Genomic DNA, 18,630 nt, shown 5'->3' with positions numbered 1-18,630 from the left:
GAATAACTAAGATGACACATTGAGCCCCAAACTATGAAATCGTAAAGTTGGTTGCTCAGATTCAGTGTTATCTAAGCAAGTGTGACTCAGTGGAGAGTAAATCAGTGAAGTTATTCTTACCTACATGTGCTCAGCATCTGTCCCAAAGTTTGTACATTGTTTGTTTAAAAGTACTAAACTGATATCAGTCAGTCGCCATTAGACTAGATAAGGGAAGAATAAGCAGGCAAATTCGTAATTCAGTGTTTACATGCTAATCTCAAAGTGACTCATATAACTATGTGGTGCTTGATGTTTTTCATCATTAGAATGCCTAAAGCAATCAGAGAAACCATGAGACAAGCATATGACAGTAGTTATACCTGCTTAGAATGCTTCATAATTATTCATTCTTTTGTACTCCAGCAATATACGCTTCCCTTTCCAACAGAGTTCTTTTTGAAAGAAAAGTTTTTCCTGTGCTAAAATATGCCACCCTTCTCTTTCCTTCCAGTGTAGCTACTGAACCATTTTTTTCTTCTGTTGGTGACTAGCAGATGTACATTGAACTCTCTTCCCTAATATTATACAGATCATACTAATCATTGCTTGTTAATAAGGATATTGAGGTAATGAATTTCAGATAAAAATTCATTATACATGCAGTTCTCGTTTATAATATTGTAATATATATTGTATATATTGTGACCACAGTTTCAGTCTATAATGGTTTTTTTCTCATGAACCTGTTCTTTTTCTTCAGGACAGAGTGGACAAAAGTAATACTAGCCATTCCTGCATTATATTTACCACTACCAGAATGCTCCTTTCTGTGTCTGCACATGTTTTTACCCCTTGAGTTACAATTAAATGTCTTCGCTATTTTATCTGTGAAATGCCTTTTTTTCTCATCATAAATTGTATATCAGCAGTGAAACACTTTTAACATTCTAGCAGCATTGTATTTATCATGTTGGTCAGATCAGAAAAGGTATGGGTGTTAAGCCAAGATTGAACAGTGTAGTTGTGCCTCAGTTTAGTGTGGGTACCTCCTCCAATTTAAACTGCTAGCTTCACCTGCTTACAAGTAAACAGTATTTCCACAAGGTTTCCTCTTCTATTATGTGCCAAATGCATTCTATCTGTACACTCACATACCTTAAAACTGCCTAAAGATATTTTCCTCCAGAAGATAATTAGCTGAGAAATATTGGTAATGGAAGGAAAAGTGTTGTTCACAGTGACAAGAAAATATTGGTTTTTTTTATACTAATTAACTCTGATTGCTAAACAGTTATATCTTTATGACATACTATGCTGAGCAACATAAAGCTGTAGCAATAAGAGCTCATAATTAATTATACATAAGAATGGATTTTAAGTTCCTCAATCCAAATGTACTCCTAATGTGTCAGATATCACACATTGGACTGTACAGAAGAATTGGATGAGTGATTACGTTTAAGAAAAATTGCTTTGTGTGTGTCTTTCTTGATTTTATAAATATTGTAAAGACTGATATGGCACACTTAAATTTATCCATATATTTCTCAAGATTTGAGGTGGAAACGGATTTTGGAAACAAATTACATGTTTTTCTAATCTGTGAATTATAATGATATTTTTATTTTTATAATTAATTAAAAACAAAAAAAATCAAGACAGTTTCCTACCTACTGAATTGCATACATAAAATCTGTTAACTTCATTTCACCAACTGAAACTACAATGATTGAGTATATAGAAAGGTCACTTCTGATATTGTATTCTGTTGAAAGTAGTAGTCAAGGTCATTTAAAAAAAATTCTGCTCTGGGATAGTACCTTATAATCCATAGTTCTCTGAAATATCAGTTATTTTTAAATATTTGAAATACATTTTAGAAATCTCTTTAGAATAACACACATATTCACACTCATTAATCAAATCCAGTCTTCTATTAAAAACTATAAAAAAAGGATTGAATTTTTGTGGATTATTTCTTGGAGATTTTTTCATTGTAATCCATGCTTCCAAACTAAATTTTTTCCTGTTCTTTCTTGCCTTCTGGTGTTCCACAGCTGGAGATCACACTCTTACTGGATCTCAGAGTGTAAAACCTACTGCTTCATAAATTATTGACTAGCATTTAACAATTAGATGAGTGCAGGGAACAAAATGAACTGTAGACTTTGAACCTATTGGTTGGGAAAACACTGCTATACTTGTCTTCCACCTAGGAATTTTGATTGTTATTTTTCTGTGTCTGCTAAGATCAATTTTCCATTGGAGAAATAAAATCTTTGTTTTAATTTGCAGTGCAAAGTTTGATTGCTTCGGTGTAAACCTGAATGGTTAAAAATTTGGTTTCGGACTCTGTTTCTGATAATTTTATGCCTTGATGTATGGAAAGATTGAAAATATTAGGATATATAGGTAAACTTTTAATTTATAGAATGGAAATATGAATATAGCCTCTCACATGAAGGGTGTCCATTGGCACAGATAATGGTTCAGCTATAAATTTTAGATCAGGAAGGGACCACTGTCTTTTGGAAGCTGGAAAAAAAATAAAGTGATATGTAACAATGTTGAGGTCCTAAGTCTACATGGTTGGAACCAAAATTTAATGGTCAAATTTTTAATCTGTTTTAGGAAGACAGAGTTTAGGTGACTACTCTTTTTTTACTTTTTGACCATCACTACTCATGACGGTAGTCTTCAGTGTGTTGAGTGAGATATTTTCAAGTCTTTTTTATCTGTGTAAAACTAAATCCCATTCAAATTCTTGGCTATGTATCTGTTATTATGTATCTGGCTATTTTGTTTAGAACAGAAGTAGATACAGATGTGCACAGCTTTAATGAGATTTGCGAGCCAGATCTACCATAATATTCCCTTTCATCTTTTTATGATAATTCCTCTATCAAATTTGATAAAATAGATTTAAAACAGATTATCTGCTTGCATAACTCCAATAAAGTAGTTAAAATTATAAATGGAATTTGGAGTTTCATAGCTGGTAGCACCAAATGTTAAATAAACAAAATTTGCATTACAAAAAAAAAAATCATACATCTGGTGCAGTGAAAGAATCAGAAGAGGATAGAAGGAAGAGAATTATTGTGTTGCTGGGTCTAGATAAGTGTTTTCTGTGCTGGTTCACAGGGACTTTATCCATGCAGCCTGGGTCTTTCCCTGCCACAGACAAGCACTCACTGAAATCCAGTGGGCTGCAGCATCCCACCATTTTTTTTCCTATGCAGCATATGGAGTTCGTGCATAGATCATTTTAGCCAGTGATGGGCTCTGCTGGCATCATGTACAGAGGCTGCATAAGACATCTACCTTGCTTAGGTTGTGGTGAGAACTATTTAGTAAGGCCAACATAAGTCTGCTTTTACCCTTGCCATATAGCACTTTCTTCATCATAAATTTTCCTATAAGCTGAGCTTCAAAGATGAACAGATTGTTGTACCTACTTAAAGGAGAAGGGTACACCAAAATGAATGAAAGTGTGTAATTTTTGCAGTTCTGGTTGTAGTATTCCAGTTGCAATTCCATCAATTCTTGAAAAGGAAATGAGACACATTTCGCAACTGACAGGATCCAGAAAACAAAATCTGGAAGTTTTGTGAGTAGTCCTTTTTTTTCTACTAAATTAAATATGAAAGAGGTTTTCCGTGTTATAGGATGTTGCAATAGAAAAACATCAACTGGAGCTTTGTGACTGTGTGTTTATGCTTTCTCATCACAGCATTTTTAGAAGTATTTAGATTAAATATTTAGAAGTATTTAGATCAAAATTTATGTAAGGATTCTAACTGTAAGTTTTTACATACATTGGAAGCATCTCTTATTCGTGTTACCTTTCTGAAATCTCCCATTTATTCCAACAGTTGCTAAAGCATAGTTCCTCTGTATTAGACCCTCAGGGAAAAAGGAGAGGACAGTGAATGACACTGTAGCTTTGTTCCTGTTATGAATTACAGCATGCTTTGCAATCTTATATTGGAGAGGAGTATGTTCTGAATGTGAAGATATAAAATCTTTAGGAATCCTGGGTGGGGGGAGGGCGGGAAGATTTCCAGTATTCTCTCTGCAATATTGGCTAGGAAACAGTTTAAGCAGGAAACAAAGGTGAGAACAGAGAGGTGACTATATTTTCTGTGGAGGAAGAAACTTGGAAGAATAGAGAGGGGAAAGGAATAAAATAGGTTGTGTGTGAACAGTGTTGGTCAGTGTATACATGTACATTCATATACAAACTTATGTTCCCTTCTACAGACCTGCATCCTCCTTGGCAAGAAAAAGGAGCAGAATGAGGCCAACGATGATGTCTGTGTTCATGTGAGTACTCTGTGTGCCAACTTGTGCTGAATTGTCTGGTCAACAATATATACATGAACCCAGAGGATGGCTGGGCACTGGAACAGGTCTTCTGGGAAGTGGTCACAGCATGAAGCCTTAAAGAATTCAAGAAGTGTTTGAATGATACTCTCAGGCACATGTGACTCCTGGGGGTGGTCCCATTCAGGGCCAAGTGTGGGACTCAATGATCCTTGTTACGTCCCTTCCAACTCAGCAAATTCTGTGATTCTGTGATGTGTGGTACAAATAGCTATTTATGTCCATGTACCCACTGGTAAATCTGTGCTCAGACTCACTGCTAGATAGACCTGTGGCTGTAGTTGTAGCAGCCTCATGTCTGTTGGGCTGATGGATTTGGCCTCCTCCTACTGTTATCTTCTGATTTCACTGAAGACAACTGTTTAGACAAAATTGAAGAGTAAGCAAGATTTCTCTTTACCAAATAGAAAAGTTCTGTATTTGAAATGAGAAAAGCTGATGTCTATCCCAAATAGTAGAAAAAAACTTGATGCAGCCTTTTATTTAAAAAAAATTTCTGTTTTATGCATCTGTGACATGTTATAGATCAGGTTTTATGGATAAGAATGTTATCAAATATTTATGAATACTGTGAAAAGGTTTAATAATTGTGAGAATCATAATGCTTTACTGTGACATCCCATTTACTTCCCAAAGTTTGTTTTACATAATTTTAATAGTAGCTTATGTTACAAACAAACAGTTGCTCTCCCACTGTTTAACCAATAGCAATAACTCTACTATAAACAGTATAGAAATATTTTTCCATTTTCCATATATGTTCCAAAACCCTCAGATTGCTACTATGCATGCAAGACTTGGTGACTCATCACCAGGTCCCATGCAGCTGAGTTTCTGAAAAGCAAATTCTGCTTCAGTATTTAATGCTTTAATTTTCAAATATTTTTTACATGCTCCTTCTGAATACATTATGCTGTGGTTTTACCCTAGTGAGCCACACATGGTCACTCCCTCAATCAAATAGGGGAGAGTATCAGAAGGGTAAAAGTCTAAAACACTCTGGGTTGATATAAAACAGGTAAAGTAAAAGCTGAAGTGCAAGTAAAGTAAAACAAGGAATTAACTGCTTCCCAGTGGCAGGTAGGTGCATCACACCTAAAGATTACTTGGGAAGACAAAAATCATCATCATTCCAAATATCCCCACTTCATCCTTATTTCCCCTTGGGCATAACCCTTGGGTCACCTGGGCTTAGCTGTCCCTCCTGTGTCCCCTCTCAGCTCCTTGCTGTTGTGGTGGGGTGAAGAGCAACAAAGGCATTGGCTCTTTCTAAGCACTGCTCAGCAGGAATGAAAACATCCGTGTGGTATCAACCCTGTCTCCAGCACAAATCCTAAACACAGCCCCATGCCAGCCACTATGGAGAAAATTAACTCTATCCCATCCAAACCTAGCACATCAGTCTAGGTGTTTTTTTGCCAATTATCAAATGTTTCCTTAAAAGTTTGCCCTGGGACTGAGGCTTTAAGAGTAGTGACCTATAATAAACTAAGATCCATATGTAATAGATAAGTGATCACTATAAAATTTCCTTGTTAAATTGAGTTAATGATTTGATATAAAGATTCTGTATTAGTTTTAATAAAACAAAGTTTGTTATGTCATTGTGACTGTGCTCGCCACTTTGAGGAACTTGCAAAGCTTAAACCACAGAATGGACTGTTTTTAGCATATTGTGTAATGCTTGGTATAGGCATATAATACATGTGAACCACGCATGAGAAGAAGAGCCTGAAGACCACACTAAGACCACTCTATGCCCAATCAAAAGAAAGCAAGCCCCCAGCAACAGAGCCAAACCTACGCAGAGGTGAACATCACGAGCTATCACGAGCCTGATGAGATGAAGATCAGGAGCCATCACAAGCCAAGGCTGGGAGGGACTAAATAAAAATAGAGACTAAGACACTATCAATAATGGAAAAACCTAAGCTAAAAAGAGGAACCATCATAGTATATAAAAACCAAGGCTATAACTTGTATCCTTTGTGAGCCAGCTGGAAGCACTAGGCTCCTTAGCTGGTTGCCCAGGGCATTTCCTAGGATGTCCTGTTTGCTTATTTGTCTAGCAGTTGCTACGGTGAATTATTTGTCTATTGTTGCTGCAATAAATTACTAAAAAATAAGTTTTAAGTGTTGGCCTCAATGATTTGGTCAATTTTACCTATAACACATATGCACTTTGATTTTAGTTTAAAGTTATTGTCATGAAAGTTGACATTGTGTTAAGCTGGCAGAAATATCTACTTGTTGGCTTCAAAATGTCAAGTTAGTATTCATATTTATTTTTAATTGATTTTTTGCAAACACTACTCAAATAATCACTAAGAAAAAATGATGAAGTATCTTTAACATTTTCTCTGAGAGGAAGAATGTGGAGGAAGCAATTTAATGTTCATCTCATCAGTGGTGCTCTACTTTCTTCATCTGAAATCTGTTGCAACAGCCTACTTATACAAATATGTATTTAGAGCACGACATATGCACAAACTTGTTTACAGACCGGTAACTAAATATCTTTTAATGTAGCTAACAGCGCTAATAAAATTAATTATTTTCCCCAGTTATAGTAAAGTGCCTGTATTTTAAGTTATTAGAAAAGGCAAATCAAACAAACAAATTGATATGTCTTAGCAGCTATTTCTAACAATAAGGCTTTCTAGCCTGAGAATACAAACAGTATCCTTGGAAAGCTACTTTCATTTTGCATATGTCTGACAGCAGAAACCTTGAAAAGTGAAATTTATTATCTAAAAGCCAAGAAAGCAAACAAAACTATGTTGTGTGGGTTTTGTTTTGTTTGTTTGTTTGTTTTTTACCAATAGATAAATGCAGTGATATCCAATGAAGCAGAATCTGATGTGAAAAATTGAAGAGAAAAATAGAATTGTATTATATCTGTGTCTGATTTTATCAGACCAGGTGATGTCCAACAAAACACATTGAATACTTAGTGGCTGTTACAGAAGGAAAAAGAATTACAGAAAATGAAGAAATGTTTTTTAAATTTTATTTTATTCAGAATTACAAAAATTCTGAAATCACTGCACCCAGGGATAGTATATCCCTAACTGAAATTGTTTCCAATTTTAATTTAATGTGTATATAAATACAGTGATTAGCATATACTTGTCTCCCTCTTGAAAATATTTATGGAAGGAAATGCAAATATGCACATAGGAAAACCTGAAGTATATCAAGATACAGTTTGGACTAGGAAGGTGCAATAACAGATTAAAGAGTGGTTACTGTGTCTTCCCATTGAGTATAGATTGTATGTGAAAACGTCTGGTTTTCTTGTTCTAGTGTCTTAAATTATCTCTTGTCAGTTTTCATAATATAGATAGCGATTTCCTCTGAAAGAATATTTCAGGTGATATACACCCTATTAGTCTTTATAATATTGTTGTCTAATTGAATAACTTTTAAGGCCTTTTTTCTTCTCTCTCTTTAGTTTGCCATTCACATGCTGACAGAGGTCTTCATCAACCACAGCTCCAGATGATTACTAAGGATCACCGTGGACCTTTCCCACAATTAGGAGCGCCCCCAGGTTTAAGTAGCTTTGAAGAAAACCAAATCAGTCACTCTCTTATTTACAGTAGATGAAATAGTTTCTTTTTTTTTTTTAATAGAGAGAGCAAAAAGTGAAGGGAAAAAACTCCAAACCACAGAGAAATAGACATTTATTTGCCTCTCTCCATCTTTGCACAGTGTCCTTGCACATAGTTCTTGCATTCAGGCTTTACTTTAGTAAAATCAATTATTCCTTTCTGAGGCTCAAAAACTGTATTCTACCATGACCCTTCTGTTAAGAGTTTTCCTTTCTCCTCCTTTGGGGTAAGTCTGTCTGTGCCATGCTGGTCTCAGTCTTATCCAGCATGAATTGTAGGCTCTGGAACTCCACTGTTTCTCCTTCCTGCAGTAGACTATGTTTTTTGCAATTTTTTTTTCCCCAGAGCCAGTTCAGTTTCTCACTATCCCTGCCTGAAGTCTATTTCCTCCATGGCATTTGGAGTGCTTGTTAGAAACACAACACAGTGATGAATATTTTTTTTCTTTTTAAAGGAAACACTATTGATAAGACCTTTAGTACAAAAGAGACCTTTCATTGTAAGACACTTCATTTTACTCCACATTTATTTCTTGAACCTTCTAATTTTTTTGTTTGTTTTTGTTTTGTTTGTTTTTGTTGTTTTGTTTGGTTTTTTTTTGTGATGCATCTCAGCCATGTGAGACAACAACATTTCATTAATTGGCACTATGGATAGTGATGTAAATGCTGAAAAGATGCACCTCAACTAATTTTAAGGTATTTAATCAGCAACATCCCTCTAAATTAGTACTTTCCTTTTATCCCTGTCTATTCTTAAGTTTACTTAGCCAGCTCTTGACCAGTATCCTGCTTTGCTAACATCCAGGTTCACCCAGCATTTCCCATGCAGGTTTTAAAATTTACAATATTATTAATAATACTTTACTAATGTCCTGAATTTAGACTAGAGAACCTCTGTGCCCAAGCTGAACATCATCTTAGCAAAGATAGCAAGACTGTTTCATTTCTTTTAGGTAGTATCATGTTGTTTTTTTTTAATTCCATGGTGCTGGAATGCAAGAAGTAGTCAAGAAAAAGAGCCAAAAATGATCTAAATAAGATGATATCACAAAAGAGTATTTCCTTTAAAAAAACCAAAAAAACCACTAACCTTTGCCATGATAAATGGCAAGAATTTTCAGCAGAATATCTAAGTAAACAATTCTTCCATTAAAATCAAGGAAAATGAAAATTACAAATTCAGTACTTCATTAATTTTTCTCTAGATCATTCTCATTCTCATACAGATTTGGGCCTTAATTTTATGTGTAAAATATCAGGGTGTTGGGAGTTTTGTTACAATTGAATTTCTGCTACTTTGACTTTAATTATGACAAAGTACAAGTCATACTTCTCAGTAAATAACAAGTGACACAATGTAATTTTGTAGATAGTCATATATACTTGCTTTATATAAAAGTAATCCCAAGATTTAATTAAATTATGTTATTCATTGTAATTATGTTTCATTTCAGAACCTACAATTATAGGAGCTAATACTGACTAGGCTTCATTTATATAATTTACAGAAGAACTCAGCAATTGTGAAATAACCCTGTAGTCTGTCTACATGAGATTTCTGTGTACTAAGAACAAATATTAATAGTCAGAGGTAGGAAACTGCTCAGCAATGGCTACAGGTATTCATCACTTAGAATTACAAACTGCATATGGAGTCTTATGCTGTGACAAGTAAATCTTTGAGTTCTCTCTTTACAAGCAACTAGCTTGATTTCTTGTTTTGATGGTGCAAGGGAGGCATAATTTCTGTTTTCAAAACCATTCTCTGCCTAAAAATCTGAAGTTCATCCTTGATGAGATCTTTCTTCCTCAGTTTTTCAAAAAGAAAATATCATGAAATTATTAATGAGCACCATCTCAATTTACCTGTGGAACAGCATCAGTTTTCACTTAAGGAAATCACTGAAAGCAGAGCATGAATCATCTGGTATGCATAAAGAAGCTGAAGAGTGCAGGCTGATCAAGGTTCTGTAAACAGCAGACTGTTTTAATCACATTCTACAACATTTGAAATGTGAATAAGGAAATAATTAGCTGTACCACCTCTCTGCATTGCATTTGAGAATAACAATAATACAGCTGTAGATCTTGAACAAAATTTGACTATAGTAGCTTCAACCTATTCAAAGGCAGCCAGAAATGCAACATTGTTAATGAAAATAATAATATAATTTCTTTCTCATGGGCTCTTTTCTCAATGAAATATAAGATGTGGATTGCACTATTCTACTACAGTTAAGTGGCTGAAGTGAATTAATCAGCTTGAAAGTTGTGGAAAAGTTAAAGAAAGAAGAAAATAAGTGAAAAAGGGTCTCTGGGGCAATTATCTGAACTATAGACGATATTCCCGCATGTGTTATAAATAATGGTGTGTGGCAAGGAAAGAAAGGTGCTACCACACCCTCCTCATCATTCTTGTGTCTCCTGTGAAACAGTATTCAGCACACAGCTGTAGTACAGCTGTGGTCATCAAGTCGCCTCCATCATCAATCACCCATGGCTCATCGACCCTTCGGCACGTCCTCACATCCTGGGAAATGTTGGGTCCACACGTTCAGGGTCACCAGATCTAGGGGGAGCCCCCTACACCGAGCTGGGTTGTGGACTGGCTGTCAGAAGAGCTCAGGCACAGCAGACATCAGAAGGCTTGATCAGAAGGCTCACAACTTAAGGAGTTTATTCAAGATAGGTTAACAGACAGTTCTCATAGCTCATAGTAGAAGAAGTTAGTTCCTATTACATTAGTAGATTTAGATCTGACTCACTCTCACATCCTAGTAAATCTCTCTCTCATGCAGTAATGTCCACACCTTTTATGTTCTCACATCCAAAATGCCCTCACATAATCGGTTAACCAATACACCTTGCATACACCACAGCCTCTTGTTGGTCACAAGCCACCACGCATACTCCAGGTAGTTCTGATCTCTTTAAGGTAGAACTCCAAAACAGCTTTCCTTAAAGGATGCACTTACACTCACCCCCACATTGTACCATCTCCCTTCTTGGAGGGTTTCTGGTCCTGTAGGATGAAGTCCTAAGCAGTCTTATCTGATTGCACAGCTGAGACTGCCCTGAGTAAGGGGTTGAATTAAATGCCAGCTGGCCTATGAAATTCCTTGATTCTTGAACTCACTGTTTCAAGGCCCAAGCACTACCAACTAAAAGGCCAGTGAAGGTGAAGATAGAAAGGTGATGAAAGTTCTTTATAAGTATTGGTGTAGCAGTAGGGATAACTCGTTTTACACCTAGCCCTTTGACTACTGATTTCTATAAACCACTTTTTTCAGGGCTGTTAAATTCTTGTCACCTTGCTTTTTGAAGACATCGGTTATGGACCAAAAAATGCCATTTTTTTTTCAGCTGTTTTAGTTGCTTCTCCCCCATTTTCAGGCTGAGAAGGAACTTCTAGCTGCTATTGTGTTTTCCCACACAAATGTCTGAAAACACACCTATTGTTACAGTTTCCACTAGTTTCTAGTGCCTTTCTCAGCAGCTTCTCTAAAATTTTTGAGTCCCACCCTCCTTCATGCTTGATCCACAGTTCCTATTTGATATACATGTAATATGTCTTCTTATTTTGCATTTTGAAATCAGCTGAAATGAGATCTACAATTTTCATCACTTCTGTTTTGTGGATTCCCTTGTTTTTGAACTGTTGTTTTTTTCTCCCTTTTGCATATTGTTGTGTGCTCTTCGTGGCAGTCACTGAAGTAGAGGTCACCAGTTCCTTATGAAAACAGGTTATCCAGGAGACTTCATTGAATCAATTCACGGTTTAGAGGCATACAAAAGGATTTGCATAATGGTTTTACCCTATATATAAACATCTACTGAAGTAATTTTGTAGGGTGAAGTTATTTGAGACTGCCAGAGTTCATGAACATCTAAAGTCAGATGTTATACATAGTATATGGATGCATGGATGTGCAATTATGTATCAGATATGTGTGTGCATTTTTTTTTTTTTGAGACAAGAATAAAAAAAATCATCTAATCAGAAACAAGCTGAGCTTTTTTAAAATAAATTCTTAAATTGGAAAATATGTATTTGATGTGGCTACAAATGGCACTGTTCTTTGGTACTGTTGGCTTTGAATTTTTTTCTTGTTATATGTTTTCTTTTTTTGTTGTTTTTTTTTTTTTGGTACTGCTCTACACATGATCTGTAATGAGATCAGAAAATAAAACCTCTAGAAAAAGCTACTCACTATGTTTTCCTATTATTTTCCACTTTTAGACTGTTATAACTAAATTCCAAAGAATTTTTAGTGTTCCTAAAAAAGCACTCTGATGTCAGTGCTACTCCTGTGTGATTCCAGAACAGTTAGCTGGTCTCAATCCGCCTTTGGGACATGGTAATAAAATACCTTCCCTATATTCAAGTTCTTGGACATACTAAGAGGAGGCTGTTGTGGTTTAGAAATGGTACTTCCCAACTTAGTGCCCCTCTGAGACTCTTCCAAACTACATGCTACTCTCTCAACTCTGCCCTCCCCTCCTCTTTCCTGCTGTAGCAGGATGGAGCTGAGAATTGGAGGCACAAAAGGTGACGTTTACAGACTGAGACAAGAACACTTTACTGGAAACAATGAGATAAGAAAATGAACATAAATAGCAACAATATAAGAAAATGAACATTAGTAGCAACAATATTATGACAAAAGTATACAAAAGACAAGGTGATCCACATGCAAAAATGCTCACCATGGACCCTGAGACAATAAATAATGGCAGATGGCTTCTCACTGACCTGCCATACTGGAAGCCATGCCTTTTTTCTTGGAAGTGAGTCTCTTATTCCTGCTGCTGGCAATTACATGAGATAATATAGAATAACCTCCTAGCCACAATGCTTCTGCCACAGCCACTGTCCTGGCAAAAAATCCCTTTTTGTCTGGCTGTAACTAGGACAGAGGGATAGTAAGTTGGGATTTCATAGATGCTGTTTTAATAGATGTTTCTTAATTTAGTATACAATGCTGCAGTAACTTTAAGGCAAGACAGTGAAAAGAAATTGTTTTACATTTGAGAATTTTATTTTTAATAACTAAAATCAAGTGGAAATTGGAAATTGTAAAAAGAAATTTCACTATTTAATAATTAACTTGGATTATTTTTATTCCTTAGACAACTAGCTCACCTGTCACAAAAAGCTCTTACTATGAGTAATACATTTAATTTTTATGTCCAGACAAGAAAACAGATTAAAAAAAAAGGGCGGGGGAGGGGGGGGGGGGGTTGAATGCAAGAAGCAAGACATTTAAACTGAATTACTTTCTGAAAGCTTTATAAATTTCTGATAGAATTCAAGTCATGATTCTAAATGAAGACCTGGCTCCTCAGTTTCTAACCCTGCTTGAAAGGCAAAGCAAGAGCTTCATTTGCCCCTACAAAAAATGACTCAAGAATAAAGTTTGAACATTCATACAAGGAAAATAGTTTTGCTTTTCATGTTTTCCCTTTTCTTACCCTGTTTTGTTCACTCCTGTGACTACATCTCTTAAATAAATGTACTTTTATTGTCCTACAGAGGTGTGAATAAGAATAAAATGTCATATCTTTTCAGGGATAGTATTTGAATATTTAACTAATTTGCTAAATCATTCCTGAAAACTGTTTCTTGAGTGTCAGACATGTTTGATAATAGGAGTATGTAACACCTCTGCTACTGAAAGTAATGTAACAAACGAATATATTCTGTTACATTTTTTGTTTCTGCTACTTTTGATTAATAGAAAAACATCAAATTAGGAAACTATTATTTGACAGCTTCACTGCAGTGAAATAAACATAGCAGAAGTAATTATGGTCCTTATTTCTGCCCAACTAGGGAGGCTTTCTGTGCTTGTCTGCAATTTAATATGGTCAACCTCTGGCTCACCTTCCATCAGTCCCACAGTACTCTGAGGTCAAGCCAGAGAAGAAACAGCCACTGCAGGAGTTGTACTATTTACTTAAAGTGCTTGATAAACTAAGACTGTTAATACACATGATACTTTCCAAAAGTTTGTACTCCTTTTTAGACAGGTTTGAACTTTGGCAGTGTAGGGAAATATGGAACCTGAACAGTCAAAAGGCAGCTCATGTGCACATCTGTATTTATGGTGAGGTGTGGCAGAGGTAAAGTTGCTAGGTTTTTAACAAACCAGTTCAAAATTGGCAGATTTATTGTGCTAGGATGATCAGAAAGAAGTTTCATCAGGCAAGCACAGGCAGTGCATTTCAAAAAACACCTGCGAAACTGGGGGTAAAAGACATTTTGGCACAAATTCGTAAGAATGGCTGCACATCTTTTATTCCCCTATTGTTTGTCTCCACGTGTGATTTTGAAATCAAGCAATAAACAGCTCCCAGAGAAGCCTTCTTGCTCTACTGATTGTTAAATCCTGGTAATCTGAGATATTTAATTATTCCTAGAGAATAAAGTCTATGTAATGCACTGTGCCAGACCCAAGTTTAATCACCTGTGCACTTAATCTGCTCCCAGATCATCAAGAGTATCTTACCTGGTTCTGAATGTATGGGCCTTCTTCTTCCTCCCTTTTTCTTCCATTTTGAAATGGTTTATTTGAGCTATATGTTCTTTCTGACTTGCAGTGGCAGGAAATCAGGAATCAGATCTTCATTTTGCCCTCTCTACTCTAACACCAACCTGAACAAATATCACCCTCACTTTGAGAAGCATTTCACATTTAAGAGACAATGAGAATGAAAGGAAGCACTGGACTTTATATTACAAGATGCCGCATATGAGAAGAGTATGGGAATGTACCTCTTTCAAGGCTGTCATAAACCTTTTGTCTGCTGATGTTAAGTGGGAGTGTAGACTTTCAGTACTTTTCAGAATAAAACTGACAGACACAATAGGTGTGATTTTCAAGAGAAGGACAAGGAGAGAAGAAAACAAAAAGGAATTTATGCTTGGCACAAAGTGCTCCCTTTCACTTGAGCTGAAATTTACCCATTTTTTTACTGCTGCATAGAAAACATATTGAAATCCATTTCCTTCCTAAACCTCAAGAATATTTTTCCTGAAGCTTGCTCTAGCACTCATATATAAACTCATGTCTTTTTGTGGTTTTCACTTGGAGTTCTAAATTGCTTCTGAAAAATGCAGTTCATGACACATTTCTTACACTGTCAGAGACCCTCAAAATAATCATTCATCTGTTTCTATTGCAATGACGAAGCAATAAATACAGCAAAAACTTTATGAAACAAAAACATGATACAACATAGCAATCAATTGTGTACTTTTATGATTGCTGAAGGCTTTTGCTTTCCTCTGTAAATGATCTATCTTAAGTGCACATGGATTTCCATCAATCTTTCTATTATGCCATTTATTATAACCATATTTTATATAAGAAAAAATTTATAGCTGTCTAGATACCTGATCTTGTTCAATTTTAGCCTGATCTTTCAGAGAGGAAAATGGAATATTCATTTTACCAAAAGCTTTCTGAAGTTTTGTACTGGAGACAGACTTATTGAATAATACTCTGCATACATCCTGCTATCATTTTATGTTGGAAAAACACTATAAGTTGCTATTACAGAACTTTAAGCATGTAAAGAATGTCAGCATGATTTGGACCTGTATTGATTGTCCTTTCAAAACTAATGTTAGGCTCATATTACTCTAGTTCTCTTAATTCAGTTTGTATGGCCTCAACTGAGGAAATAAGTTAGACCTAAATGTCAACAAAAATCTCTGTAACACAGTTGAGATAAGCCAGAGAATTTTTTGCTAAGGTGAATTGAGAACTGGCTGAATGGTAGATCCCAGGGGCTTAAAATCAGTGGCACAGAAACTAGTTAGAGACCTGTCACTAGTGGTGTCCCCCAAAGTACAATACTGGCCCCAGTATTGTTTAACTTATCCATCAATGACTTGGATGAAGGGGCAGAGACCTCTTCAGGAAGTTTACTGATGACACAAAGCTGGAAAGAGTGCTCAGAGAGCTGAGCAGCCCTTCAGAAGGACCTTCACATAATGAAGTATTGTTCTCATGGGATGGACTGGCAACTGAACAGTATAAACTCTGACTTAACACTCTGTGACAGGAAATGTCATCATTCAAATGAATGGCAGAGGCAATGATTGCTGAGAACTAGTCCAGCAAACAAATCTTGCTTTTTAGCCAGTCAAGTATGGGAAGTAGGGCACACTTAAAATAACGGTCTAAGAGATAATTATGTTGAACTGCTGAACCTTTCTCCTCTTCTTTACTGTAATTCAGTGTTCTTTTGTCAGCAAAGACTGAGATGAAGGGTAATAGTACATCCAAAGTTTAAGAAGAGTGTTGTGTGGATTGACAGTCCTTAGGACTGTAGGTCTTCCTTTTTGAGTTTTGTGGGAAAAATTGTACTCTTTAAATCTAGGAGAGCGGACATCTGGGAATTAAAAAAAACAAAGTTATCCAAAGAAATACCATGAATGGAATGTGTCTTTGAATTTGGAAGGGAATCCAAATTTCAAAAATACCTGATGAAACCAATTTCAAATGTTGTAGTGGCCAGCAGATAAATACACTCATTTTTGTGGGAATCATCATATAAACTTTTAAAAAAGACTTCCAAGTACATCAAAACCAGAGAACTGTTGTTCATTGCATCCTTTCTCTTTTGTGTTTTAAGTTTGATTTTACATATGAGACTCTTCAAAAGATAGGCTATATTTATTAAAGCATTGCCAGCATGGGAATCCTTCTTATGAAAATGTGAGGTCCTGAAAAATAATTTTAAAATTTCTATGTATTATCTGCTCAGCTATACAGAATGATTTATATCAACCTTCTTCTAAAACTCTGGTTGATTCCAGCAATTGGCGTAGCAGAGTAATTTTCCAGTTGTATTTCCCTGGCAATAAAGATGGAAGAAGGCAGATGCTGTAGAAATAATAGTATTTCCTGGAGAAGTAGTGAACTGTTTTGTGTACACACAGAAATTCAGCTCAATAAACAGAACATTAATGTTTGATCTTTTACAGCAAGCAGCTCTTGGAGTTAGCTAAAAGAGGACTAGGAACAGACTAGGATACATGAAGAATGAAAATCTATATCAAATAGAAAAGTTTAGAATACTGGGGCAAAATCAAGATTGCTGCAAAAAGGCAAGGAATTTTTAATACACTGTGTAAAATGTGGGGTGGTTTGTTTCTCTGTTTTTGGGGGATTTTTTGAGTTTTTTTGTTTGTTTGTTTTGTATTTTGTTGGGTTTGGTTTTGTGTTTGAGTTTTTTAATTTGGTTTTGGTTTTGTGTTTGTTTTGTTTAGGGTTTTTTTCCCTATGCAGTCACAGAAATTGTTGACTTTAGCCAGATTTATTTACCTATACATTTCTTTTCTTTCTTTTCAGCTTTGTAACAAATCACACTGGATCAGGCAAGACTTTTTTGCACATTTTTCATCTGTGTTATGAACTGTTAAATATTGGTTTCTTGCAAATAAAATTAATTATAACTTAGGGTGTTCTTTTTCCCTAAAATAGCACACTTTCATTAGCATTTTAATAATCTTCACTAAACTTTAAAAACTGTACACTGTTTATTGGTTTATAAATCTGTCAACACAGCAATATTAAATTAATGACCTAATTGTAAGAATTTTGTGAAATGACCCATGACATTTTTTATTGACTTGATATGTATAGCAGTGCATGGAGAACATTTAATCTGGGTCAATTTATTACAAACTGAATTTATTCTTGGAGCTGTAACTTCTACTTTCCATTCTAGAGAGTTACTAAAATACTGTGGATTGAAAGAAAGATCTGACACTATACTGATATGAGAGACGAAATATTTAATTCTTCTGGAAAACAAAGGGAAAGGGAAAACTCTTTTCTTCCCTGCCCCACCCACATTCCTCACCCTCCATCCACTTCCTCTACAAACAACCTGATTTTTTTCGCATTATCTGTTTAGTTACATGAAAACTGAAAGATGACTTGTGATGAACTCTTCACAGTTTCAGCAATGCCTTTTGGACCTTTAGGATACCCCTCTGTAAGAAGAAAAAATTTCTTTCTTTGATTTCAGGATATATGGGAAAACAAAATAATTATTTTCTTCTTCCTATATTGATCCCTAATCACATTATCCTACCAGTTATATTAAATAAACTGGAAGAGGAAGCATAAAGAGTTGAACAGTTTTGTGTTTCTTCAACTTATTGGTTGGATCTCTGAAACATAAGATGCTTTGCTGTGAAAAAGTAATAGCAGACTATCATCTTAATTCCTTTTTGAGATTCAGCCTTATGGCTGAATGACTAATGGAAGAAAGTTGTTGTAAATAAAGAAAATATGATAGTTTGCACTGTTTGATTTTCCTTTGGCCTTTTCTATCATGCGTAAGGGATAGCAATCAGGAAATCAAGGGGAAGCTTTAGCTTTTTATCATTGCTCATTTCTCCCAAAGACCTGCAACTCAATATGAAAGCTATATTTTAATGACTATGGAATGACTATGACTATGGCGGGTAAAAATGATTTTTTTTTGTTATCTTCAGTAAGCCTTTTTACATCACTGACAACAATTTTCATGAGTACTATAGGTAGGGCAGTATGTGCTACCAATTGCCATTATCAATATTTCAGGAATATGAGAGCAAATATTTGACATTTTTTGATTCACATCAT

Source organism: Pithys albifrons, chromosome Z (assembly GCF_047495875.1).
Source record: "Pithys albifrons albifrons isolate INPA30051 chromosome Z, PitAlb_v1, whole genome shotgun sequence".
Lineage (NCBI taxonomy): Eukaryota > Metazoa > Chordata > Aves > Passeriformes > Thamnophilidae > Pithys > Pithys albifrons.
This window is presented reverse-complemented; position numbering follows the sequence as displayed.